Genomic DNA, 12,125 nt, shown 5'->3' with positions numbered 1-12,125 from the left:
TAGAGCTCTATAAATATTATTTTGGGGTGCCCCGACTCTCTAGTTAATTACATTTACAGGATTAGCTCAATCAGGTAATATTAATTACGGAGAAATTATTTTATAGAATAGCATGTCATATCACTTAATCTGGCATAGCCAAAGACACGACACCTGCAAGGACAACAAGCTCAGTCCAATGATGCTGTGACATACCGCCCCAGACCGTGACGGACCACCACCTCCAAATTGATCCCACTCCAGAGTACAGGTCTCGGTGTAATGCTCATTCCTTCGACAATAAACACGAATCCGAATCCGGTTAGACAAAACTGCGACTCGTCAATGAAGAGCACTTTTTGCTAGTCCTGTCTGGTCCAGCGACGGTGGGTTTGTGCACATAGGTGATGTTGTTGCGGGCGATGTCTGGTGAGGACCTGCCTTACAACAGGCCTACAAGCCCTCAGTCCAGCCTCTCTCAGCATATTACGGACAGTCTAAGCACTGATGGAGGGATGGTGCGTTCCTGGTGTACCTCGGGCAGTTGTTGTTGCCATCCTGTACCTGTCCCGCAGGTGTGATGTTCGGATGTACCGATCCTGTGCAGGTGTTGTTACACGTGGTCTGCCACTGCGAGGATGATCAGCTGTCCGTCCTGTCTCCCTGGGTAGCGCTGTCTTAGGCGTCTCACAGTACGGACATTGCAGCATGTCTAAGGCATGTTCATGCAGATGAGCAGGGACCCTGGGCATCTTTCTTTTGCTGTTTTTCAGAGTCAGTAGAAAGGCCTCTTTAGTGTCCTAAGTTTTCATAACTGTGACCTTAATTGTCTACCGTCTGTAAGCTGTTGGTGTCTTAACGACCATTCCACAGGTGCATGTTCATTAATTGTTTATGGTTCATTGAACAAGCATGGGAAACAGTGTTTAAACCCTTATATTGAAGATCTGTGAAGTTATTTGGATTTTGACTAATTATCTTTGAAAGACAAGGTCCTTTTTTGCTGAGTTTATGTGTTGTGATAATTGCGTTTGCTCTACAACCTGTTAGTTTATATCTCTTGCCGCTGTTATAGTATATAGGCCTAAGGCTGAGACAATAAGAAGACGCAGTGGCAGAATAAATTCTACCACACCTTTTGTTTCATCACAAAACCGGAGAGCAACATATGTCTCGTGATGTCCACAAACAAACAGTTACATGACCTACTATAGCATGGTCAACTATTGATTTAGAACCACGGAGAGTTACTGCAAGTCGCAAAGAAAACAGGAGATGCCTCCACTATTCCATGACCATTTCAACTTCAATATTTCAACATCATTAAATCAGCAATGCTTAGTCTAATACAGTGACAACTAAGATACCAAAAACAATTTAGTCCAATCAAAGTACGCTATATAGGGCTGAATGGCATGCCAGTTGAGGTATATCAAATATTTTTCGATGTACTCAAAGGTCCATTATTAACATGTTTTAACCACTCCTATAAAAATTGTAGTCTATCAGATACTCAGCAAGGAGGTCTGATTCCACAATTACTGAAACAGGGTCCAGTTGGTAAATATAAAGATCCAGTCCACCTAAAAAACTGGAGAGCCCTTACACTTCAGTGTTGTGATGCCAAAGTTCTAACAAAATGCATAGCGCATAGAATTAAAAAGGTATTGTCGGATATTATTCATCCTAATCAGACACGTTTTTTTACATGGACGATACATTGGAGATAATATAAAGAAGTACTGGAAACGATGGAACACTATGAAAAATCTGGAAACCAGGCCGGGTATTGAAATCCAAATCAAATTGTTATTGTCACATGCGCCGAATACAACATGTGTCGACCTTACAGTGAAATGCCTGGTAAATAGACAGCTACAAAAATATAGATGAAAACTCTCTTGGTAGATTGTGTGATCTACAGCTTATCATGAGGTACTCTACCTCAGGCGAGCAATACCTTGAGAGTTCCTTAATATTAGACATCGTGCACCAGCTGTTATTGACAAATAGACACACACCCCCATTCAGCCACAACTCGTTGAAACATAAGATATTACCGTTTTTAATGTCCCGTTGTTAGGATAGTCTTGAATGGAGATCATCCAGTTTATTCTCCAGTGATTGCACGTTGACCAAAAGAACGGATGGTCGAGGCGGGTTACACACTCGCCAACGAATTCTCACAAGGCACCCTGATCTCCGCCCCCTGTATTTCTGTCTTTCCTTCACGCGAATGACAGGATTTTGGGCCTGGACTCGGAGAATCAGTATATGCTTTGCGTCGGACTCATTAAAGAAATAATCTTTGTCCAGTTCATGGTGACTAATCGCTGTTCTGATATCCAGAAGCTATTTTCGGTCATAAGAGACTAGCAGCAACATTATTTTCAAAATAAATTACAAACAATGCAAAAAAACACACAAAATAGTTCAGTTGGTTAGGAGCATGTAAAATGGCAGCCATCCCCTCCGCGCCATTATTTCCATAATTATTTATTTCATAGCTGACTTTGAAAAGGCCTTTCATACCTATGTACGAATGGAATTTATATATTAATTTTCAAGAATCTCTTATACAATGGGTTAAAGTTATGCATAGTAACACCAGTTGTAAAATAGTAAATAATGGCTACTTTTCAGAAAGTATTGAATTGTCAAGAGGAGTAAGACAAGGATGTCTACTATCGGCATGTATATTTATTATGGCCATCGAAACGTTAGCTATTAAAATCAGATCCAACAATAATATGAAGGGACTGGAAATCCAGCGGTTAAAAACAAAGGTTTCATTGTCCGCTGTTGAGTCAAGTTTTATTTAAAAAAAATAATAATAGAAAGATAGCCAAATTAGATAAGCTCTTGCTGCCATGGAAAGGACAACACCTGTCTATTTGTGGAAAAATCACCCGGATTAATTATTTAGTCATATCCCAGTTTACCTATTTATTTACGACTTGCTTTTTTAATGAACAACGAATATTCCAATTTATTTGGAACAGCAAGCCAGACATGTTTAAATGGGTTTATTTATATAATGAATAAGAATTCAGAGGGTAGAAAGTATTACATATTAAAGCATTGGACCTCACACTTAAGGCTTCAGTCACACAAAAACTATACTTAAATCCGAACTGGTTCTCTAAAAGATGAGTAAGAATGACTCACCCCATGATCAAGAATAACCTTTTTCCCTTCATTCAGATTACCACCCTTCACTTTCGGTTATTCAGAAATAATCTAAAAATATTGCTATTTTTTAAAACAAGTCATAGAAAGATGGTTTCAGTTTAATCCACCAAAAAAGACAGAACAAACATTACGACAAATATTATGGTTTAATTAAAATATAGCAATTGATCTAAAAATATATAATGTTGTAGATTTTTTTAACGGTATAGTCTTTGCAAATTATATCATAAATAGGACTGGTGGAGTTATGTCACACATGCAGTTAACACATTTTTATTTTTTGTATTTATTTATTTTATTTAAACTTTATTTAATCAACAAAAGCCCATTGAGACCCAGAGTCTCCTTTTCAAGGGAGACCTGGCCAAGAAGGCAGCAACAATCAATACATTACAGAATTAAAACACACAGCGACTTCACATTTGCGATAAAGCGCAAGGATGCATGATAAACAGAGTTCAGTCTCTGTAAGACAGAGGAGGCTGAATGCGTGTACAACAAGTGACCATAATCAATTACAGAGAAAAAAGTGGACTGAACAATGTTCTTTTTAGCCATAAGCGGGAAGCAAGCCTTATTACGAAAATAAAAACCCAATTTCAATATAATCTTCCTCACAAGATTATCCACATGAACTTTAAAGGACAACTTGTCATCCAACCATATACCTAGGTATTTGTAGGATGACACTTTTTCAATGACACTTATTTTTTCGATAAGCCACCAGATGTGACAATGCTAACCTTCTCTGGCTGAGGGCAAGCTCTAGCAAAGGTCAAGAATGTATTTTTTTTGTACACTCAAGACCAGTTTGATACCGTAAAGGGAGGCCTGTAGTGACTGAAAATAAGTCTGGAGCTCTTCAACAGCCTGAACCAGAGAAGGAGCACATGAATGTATGTCTGCTCTTTCCAAAATTACAACCAACTGATTGCAGCATTACCGCAAAAATGGAGGAGGCAAGTGGAAAAAGGAGAAGGTAAGGAACCTGTCTGTCGGTCATGCATTAAAGACCAAAATTGGCACATGGTTTATGAACTGATACACAAAATGACCCATGATTCAAAACATAGAGTTTTTCAATTTACATTATTATACAAAATTCTTGCAACCAACAGAATGTTATATATATATATTGGGGATGCAACCATCCCAGCTCTGCAGATTTTGCTACTTGTTTTGATACTGTCCACATGTAGCTTGTTTTTGGTCGCAGGTTCAGGAATGGCTGAAGAATTGGAACATTTATCTGGAACTCTGCAAATAGTTCTGCTGGGTGATTTAAAAAGTGATTGTCAATCGATCAGTAATACAATGATAATCTTAGTAAAAAATGTAATCTTTCATTTACAATCTGTGGAAACTATGAGAATTGAACATTTGTGAAACATCACAGCACAGTTGAAAATCAGGATGGTGTTCAAAGATAGATGGGAGGGGTTGAGTGGAGCTGAATGGAATAGAAACAGCAAGATAACTAATGTAAAATATACTGTGTTTGTAAAATATATATGTCGTGCATTTGCAAAGTATTGAGACCCCTTGACTTCTTCCACATATTGTTAAGTTACAGCCTTATTCTAAAATGTATTAAATAAATCAAAATGATCAGCAATCTGCACACAATTCCCCATAATGATGAAACAAAAACAGGTTTATAGAAATGTTTGCAAATGTATTTAAAAAAACCCAGAAATACCTTATTTACATAAGTATTCAGACCCTTTCCTATCACTGGAAATTGAGCTCAGGTGCATCCTGTTTCCATTGATCATCCTCAAGATGTTTCGACATCTTGATTGGAGTCCAGCTGTGGTAATTTCAATTGATTGGACATGATTTGGAAAGGCACACATATATGTTGCGGCAATGGGGTCAATATATAGGAGCGGACCACAGCCATGACACAGGTGTACACTGGAGTAAATGGAGTAAATCTGTAAATCCTCACCTTGGATGTATCCCTTTGCCGCGGAGTGATGCCAAATGTAACTTGAATACAGAATGTATTACAACAATTGTATTTTTTCTCAATGATTGTTCAGTAGAAAATATGACATGCAGCAGTGGTAAATGCCCCCCCCCCCAAAAAAAATAGTTTTATTATGTTTGTGCGAATATTGAAATTTACTAGTGATGGGGACGAATATGGAAAGTCTATCGATATTAGTAAAAATGTTTGATACAATGTCTATCATATCTGTTTTATAAATAGCAGTGCAACTGTGTTCCTTTTCTGTTCGTTTTTTTCAATCACCTTTGCTCTTTTTTCAGATGTACAGTAAGTGTCATATTTTCAAAACTCTAAGTACCAAACTCTAAACTGATAACACTTGTAATGCCTCCTATCTTCTGTTCACAACCTTTGATTGTGCATTCATTCGGGTTTCACACATCTTTCACCTTCGAGTCATTCATGCGAAGTGGAATTTTTCAGTTTCCATGGAAACATTTTGTTTAGTCACCAATACATCAGATAATAATAGGCTCACCATTTAGTCATTTTAACTACGATTTAATCCAATAGCAAAAAATATACTGAGCAAAAATATATTGGTCCCCTTGTTTAATGAGCTGAAATGAAAGATCCCAGTAATGTTCCACATGCCCAGAAAAGCTTATTTCTGTCACGCCCTGACCTTAGAGATCCTTTTTATGTCTCTAATTTTGGTTTGGTCAGGGTGTGAGTTGGGGTGGGCATTCTATGTTTTGTGTTCTATGTTTTCAATTTCTGTGTGTTTGGCCGGGTGTGGTTCTCAATCAGAGGCAGCTGTCTATCGTTGTCTCTGACTGAGAACCATACTTAGGTAGCCTTTTCCCCACCTGTGTTTTGTGGGTAGTTGTTTTCTGTCTGCACAAATTTGTTTACATCCCTGTTAGTGATAATTTCTCCTTTGCCAAGATAATCCATCCACCTGACAGAAGAGCCATATCATGAAGCTGAATAAACGGCATGATCATGAAACAGGTGCACCTTGGGATGGGGGACAATAAAAGGCCACTCTAAAATGTGCAGTTTTGTCACACAACACAATGCCACAGATATCTCAAGTTTTGAGGGAGTGTGTAATTGGCATGCTGACTGCAGGAATGCCCCCAAGAGTTGTTGCCAGATAATTTAAAGTTAATTTCTCTACCATAACCCACCTCCTACGTCGTTTAAAGAATTTGGCAGTACGTCCAACCAGCCTCACAACCGCAGACCATGTGTAACCACGACAGCCCAGGACCTCCACATCCGGCTTCTCCACCTGCTGCATCATCCAAGATCAGCCACCCCAAAAGCTGATGAAACGGTGGGTTTGCACAACTGAAGAATTTCTGCACACTGTAAGAAACCATCTCATGGAAGCTCATCCTTATCAGGGTCTTCACCTGACTGCAGTTTGATGTTGTAACCGACTGCAATGGGTAAATGCTAACCTTTGATGGCCACTGGCATGCTGGAGAAGTGTGCTCTTCATGGATGAATCCCGGTTTCAATTGTCCCGGGCAGATAGCTGACAGTGTGTATGACATCGTGTAGGAAGCGGTTTGCTGACATCAACATTGTGAACAGAGGGGGGAGGGGAGGGGGGGGGGTTATGGTTATGGGGTTATGGTATGGGCAGGCATAAGCTACAGACAAAGAACCCAAATGCATTTTATCGATGACAATGTGAAAGCACAGAGATATGTTGACGAGATCCAGAGGCCCATTGTTGTGCAATTATTCCGCCACCATCACCTCATGTTTCAGCATGATAACGCATGGACCCATGTCGCAAGCATCTATACACAATTCCTGGAAGCTGAAGATATCCCAGTCCGTCCTTGGCCTGAATACTCAATGTCACCAGTGACTATGTTTGGAATGCTCTGAATCTGTGTTCCCGCCAATATCCAACAACTTCACACAGCCATTGAAGAGTGGGGCAACATTCCACAGGCCACAATCAACAGCCTGATCAACTCTGTGCAAAGGAGATGTCGCGCTGTATGAGGCAAATGGTGTTCAAACCAGAAACTGCCTGGTTTTCTGATTCATGCCAATACCTTTTTAGGTATCTGTGACCAACAGATGCATATCTGTATTCCCAGTCATGTGAAATTCATACATTAGGGCCTAATTTATTTATTTCATTTGACTGATTTCCTTACATGAAATGTCCCTTAGTAAAATCTTTGAACTTGTTGCATTTGCATTTACAGTTGAAGTCGGAAGTTTACATACACCTTAGCCAAGTACATTTAAACTCAGTTTTTCACAATTCCTGACATTTAATCCAAGTAAAAATTCCCTGTCTTAGGTCAGTTAGGATCACCACTTTATTTTAAGAATGTGAAATGTCAGAATAATAGTAGAGATAATGATTTATTTCAGCTTTTATTTCTTTCATCACATTCCCTGTGGGTCAGAAGTTTACATACACTCATTTCGTTTTTGGTAGCCTTTAAATTGTTTAACTTGGGTCAAACGTTTTAGGTATCCTTCCACAAGCTTCTGACAGAGCTGGTGTAACTGAGTCAGGTTTGTAGGCCTCCTTGCTCGCACACAATTTTTCAGTTCTGCCCACAAATTGTCTATAGGATTGAGGTCAGGGCTTTGTGATGGCCACTCCAATACCTTGACTTTGCTGTCCTTAAACCATTTTGCCACAACTTTGGAAGTATGCTTGGGGTCATTCTCCATTTGGAAGAGCCATTTGCGGCCAAGCTTTAACTGATGTTTTGAGATGTTGCTTCAATATATCCACATACTTTCCCTGCCTCATGATGCGATCAATTTTGTGAAGTGCACCAGTCCCTGAATTTATTACAGATCCAGGGTCTCAGGATACATGGCTTGTCTCGAAAAACAGTTGTCAATACTCACAAAAATGACAGATGACGGCGAGTCTAAAGTTCAGCCCCTCAAGAGGGTTCATACTGCAGCTAAGACTAGACTTAAATGCTAAACAGCATAACTAGGGATTACCCCTTTTCCAGCTCTAAGCAGAACCTACTCTACCCTTACTGGTACTAAAGAGAGGACACAACAAACAAACTGCTATGGAGCACATCGTAAAATGATGTTCAACCCTAAGCTGAGAGAAGAGGACAGCATTTATCCCTTTGCGCCTCAACTCCACCCACACTTATTAAATTGACCAACGAGAATGAGCATTTTATTAGATTTCACTAGAATAACTTTACTTTGTTAATTAGACCATGTAAAATTGGCCAGTGTAAACCAATGTTAATTTTCTCGGTGTCAAATTTTTTGTGTTAAGAGGTGTTGATTTAAGAGTTGTTTTTACACCCTGTGCTAATATAACACCCAATTGAGAGTTACTGTACAGAGGTTGGGCAGTGGCACTGAGCAGTGTTGATTGAGCTTCCGGGTTTAACTTGAAACTTCCTTTTCATCTAAATGCTGATGATGCAAGGGCAGCTGGAATTGTGACGTGTGAAAGGTAAGTAATATGTTTATGTTTTAATATATTTTTTAATAAGTTAGCTGGTGGCCAAACTTGTTATATCAGCTAAGTGAATGGTCAAAATCTTTGTTTGTAAATTTGTCTACATCTGCGATGTTTAGATTTAGAAAGTTTATAGCTAGCTAATGTGGTTAGTTAACATTTGCGCTAGATTAATTAGCTATCTAGCTAAATGTTAGCGGGGACTTTGTCTGACATTAGTGGTGCAGCAGGAGCATGGTGTTAATTGGGGTGAGACCTAGTGTGATATATTTGAGCCTTGTTTGGTGCAGCATGTAGCTAGCCTGAAAGTGAAGGAAACAACATGGCTAATATCTGCACAAAACGCATATAAATAGGGATGTTTGTCTGGCCAAAAATCGTTAGACAGCTAGCTATATATCTAACTACAACACCAACCTCAACATCTTGTAAATTAGTGCTAACGTACGTGGCCAGACGTGATAGGGTTGTCCTCTGTCATTTAGATGAACATGTCTATGGTGTGTGCTTGTTCTTAATCACAGATCAGACATTGTGTTGAAGACGATACGGCTTGAAATGTTTTGGCCAGTTTCTTTCCCATGTATAGGGGTGGTGGTAACTGTTTGTAGCAAGTTTGTTAGCTTGCTAGTTTGGTTGGTTGATTTCACTGAAATATTGCCTTGCCAAGCCTGGGGCCTGCAGGCACCTGTTACATCATTAAAGTGGCATTCGGAACAAAGGGTTGATCCACTGCAGGGAAGACAAAGGGTATAAGGGGGCATTTTGTGTGATTGTTTCTATATGTACAGCTATACCATAAAATGTTTGCAACCAAATTTAACTTAAATACGACATTATGTGTAATTGCAGTGTAACATGTTGGAGAATGTCCAATGCCAAAAATGCAAGAAGTTCATGAAGTTGCAGCCTGGGTTCTCTTATGGAGATTTCATCAATCAAGTTGAATATATGAACTGTCTGATGTGTTTTCTTAATTGAACCCTTGGGCTTGATTTGGGTCAGACTCATTCTGTAGCCCCCTAGGTGACTTATCTCCCTGTATTCTGATTAGTCTCTCTTTTTGTAGACCAAAATAGGTTTGGACTGCCCTTTGCAGCACATATACACAATTTGATGATTCCCAAACGGAGGTGGAGGATGTCCTGCTGGACCTGATTGAGGCCAATCAAGACCTGTGCCTCACAATCAAAGATCTTGATGAAGGTATCTTTCTACAGTCTCAAATAATGATATCAAATAACACGAATGTATAGATTGATTGCTTTGATCCATTGTTTGTGCTCAGACTTTTCTCCTACAGGCTGTTCGACACCGCGAGTGTGTGCACAGACACATTATCCCTCTTGTCAAGTGACTTAGACCTGAGATCTTCAGAAAGACTCTTCTAAAAAGGCCCACTCAACATTAGGAGACGAGGCCATTGACTCTGCAGCAGGAAAATAGGTATAATTACAACTGATATTGGAGGTTGATAATCCCATTTTTGTGTTTGCTCTTCATGGAGATTCTGACAGCAAGACGTATTAGAAGAATACCAGACAACTAAAACATTGGACCACAGAACCAGGAGAGAGATTGCCATCTTAGTCAGCCGCATGAAAGAGATGCATGAGTAAGCTTCTCATTGGCCACAAACAATGGATCAAAACAATCAAACTATACATGAATGTTATTTGGCATCATTATGAGACTGTAGAAAGATGCAGTACCGTCATCAACAAAACTATGGTTAAACATATATTTGCTGTGTGTATGCTTTATTGTTTTTGAGCAGGAGGCTTCCCACTCATCAACAGAGAGAACGTTATGCTCTTGGAATTCAGGAGGCCCAACCCATAGGAGGAAAACTGACCTGGACCACCAGCTTGTTGGTGATGCCTGCAAGGAGGCCATATCATTCCTTGTCCACACATCCAATGAAAAACACATCTATCAGAAGATGTAGGAGGTATTCCAGTATCGCCAGGAGCTAGTTTATAGTCCAGACAGAAGCACAGATGTCCTCAGTCTTTCCCAGGTTTCTGGGAATCATACGATTGGTGAGTGATGTAGTATGTATTGGAATCAGAACTACAGACTATTTGTCTGATTGAGAACATTATTTTGTGTTGGTCATAAAGTTGAGTTGATCCACTTTGTTTTAGGTGAATCAGGACTTTTTGCTGATGCTCGACGATGAAACGTCCTCTAAGCTCCTTGAAAAATGGGACACTGTATTGAAGCCTAAAGTCATCAAACTGGCAAAATCCCTGACTACCACAGCTCCTGAAGTCTGCAGAAAAACTGCTGGAGAATGACAGCAAAACCAGTTACTGGATTCTCGTGGGTAGTGCAATATTTCAAATTCAGGATATTGTTTTATGTGATTTGGGGTTGTTTGCTTTTTCTTTCCCTCAGACTGGGACAATATGTCCTCCCTGCTGCTGCTTCATCTCCTCCCTCCACCAGCAGGAGGGAAGAGGACCAAACTCAGTGCCAGTGAAGCTGTCGGCAGACTAGTGCACTTTCATAAGGTAAGATGATACAGTAATTGTTGTGTCATTTCTTTTTGGGTTGTCTCTTCATTGTCTTAACATGTGGAGTGTGACTTAAGACCCTTTGTGTGTTGCAGTCATGCTGCAGCATTGAAGACTATCTTGATGGGAGCCATGGTCGACAGCCATACCTCCTTGCCGTCGGAAGAAGACAGAGCAAGATTGACAACTACTACATTGTGGTGGACAAGAGGCTAGTTCCCTGCCAGGCAAATAGTGATCTGTGTGCGTTTGAACTATTCAAAGTCCACTTTGTCTTTAACCTGACATAAACTCAGTAAAAAAAGAAACGTCAACTGCATTTATTTTCATCAAACTTAACGTGTAAATATTTGTATGAACATAACAAGATTCAACAACAGACATAAACTGAACAAGTTCCAGAGACGTGACTAACAGAAATGGAATAATGTGTCTCTGAACAAAGGGAGGGTCAAACTCAAAAGTAACAGTCAGTATCTGGTGTGGTCACCAGCTGCATTAAGTACTGCAGTGCATCTCCTCCTCATGGACTGCATCAAATTAGCCAGTTCTTGCTGTGAGATGTTACCCCACTCTTCCACCAAGGCATCTGCAAGTTCCCAGACATTTCTGGGGAGAATGGCCCTCACCCTCCGATCCAAAAGGTCCCAGACGTGCTCAATGGGATTGAGATCCGGGCTCTTTGCTGGCCATGGCAGAACACTGACATTCCTGTCTTGCAGGAAATCACACACAGAACGAGCAGTATGACTGGTGGCATTGTCATGCTGGAGGGTCATGTCAGGATGAACCTGCAGGAAGGGTACCACATGAGGGAGGAGGATGTCTTCCTGTAATGCACAGCGTTGAGATTGCCTGCAATGACAACAAGCTCAGTCCGATGATGCTGTGACACACCGCCCCAGACCATGACGGACCCTCCACCTCGATCCTTCTCCAGAGTACAGTCCTCGGTGTAACGCTCATTCCTTCGACGATAAACACGAATCCGACC

General features: G+C 40.2%; 1 long non-coding RNA gene across 3 annotated transcripts; it reads left to right on the top strand.

The window, feature by feature from the left end:
* The first annotated feature begins 8,503 nt into the window (after positions 1-8,503).
* On the top strand, positions 8,504-11,536 carry LOC110529148. 3 transcript variants are annotated; one of them, XR_005052844.1, is made up of 7 exons: positions 8,504-8,606; positions 9,682-9,818; positions 10,120-10,227; positions 10,390-10,654; positions 10,760-10,923; positions 11,013-11,128; positions 11,227-11,536. It is a non-coding gene; the product is annotated as an uncharacterized LOC110529148 (long non-coding RNA). The 3 variants fall into 3 exon arrangements; XR_002474341.2 differs by having other exon boundaries at positions 10,760-11,128; XR_005052845.1 differs by having other exon boundaries at positions 10,760-11,128; positions 11,209-11,536.
* The last annotated feature ends 589 nt before the right edge of the window (positions 11,537-12,125 follow it).

This window comes from Oncorhynchus mykiss, chromosome 1 (genome assembly GCF_013265735.2).
Source record: "Oncorhynchus mykiss isolate Arlee chromosome 1, USDA_OmykA_1.1, whole genome shotgun sequence".
NCBI classification, from domain to species: Eukaryota; Metazoa; Chordata; class Actinopteri; order Salmoniformes; family Salmonidae; genus Oncorhynchus; species Oncorhynchus mykiss.
Note: the sequence above shows the minus strand (reverse complement) of the source record. Positions and strands in the feature narration are given on the sequence as shown.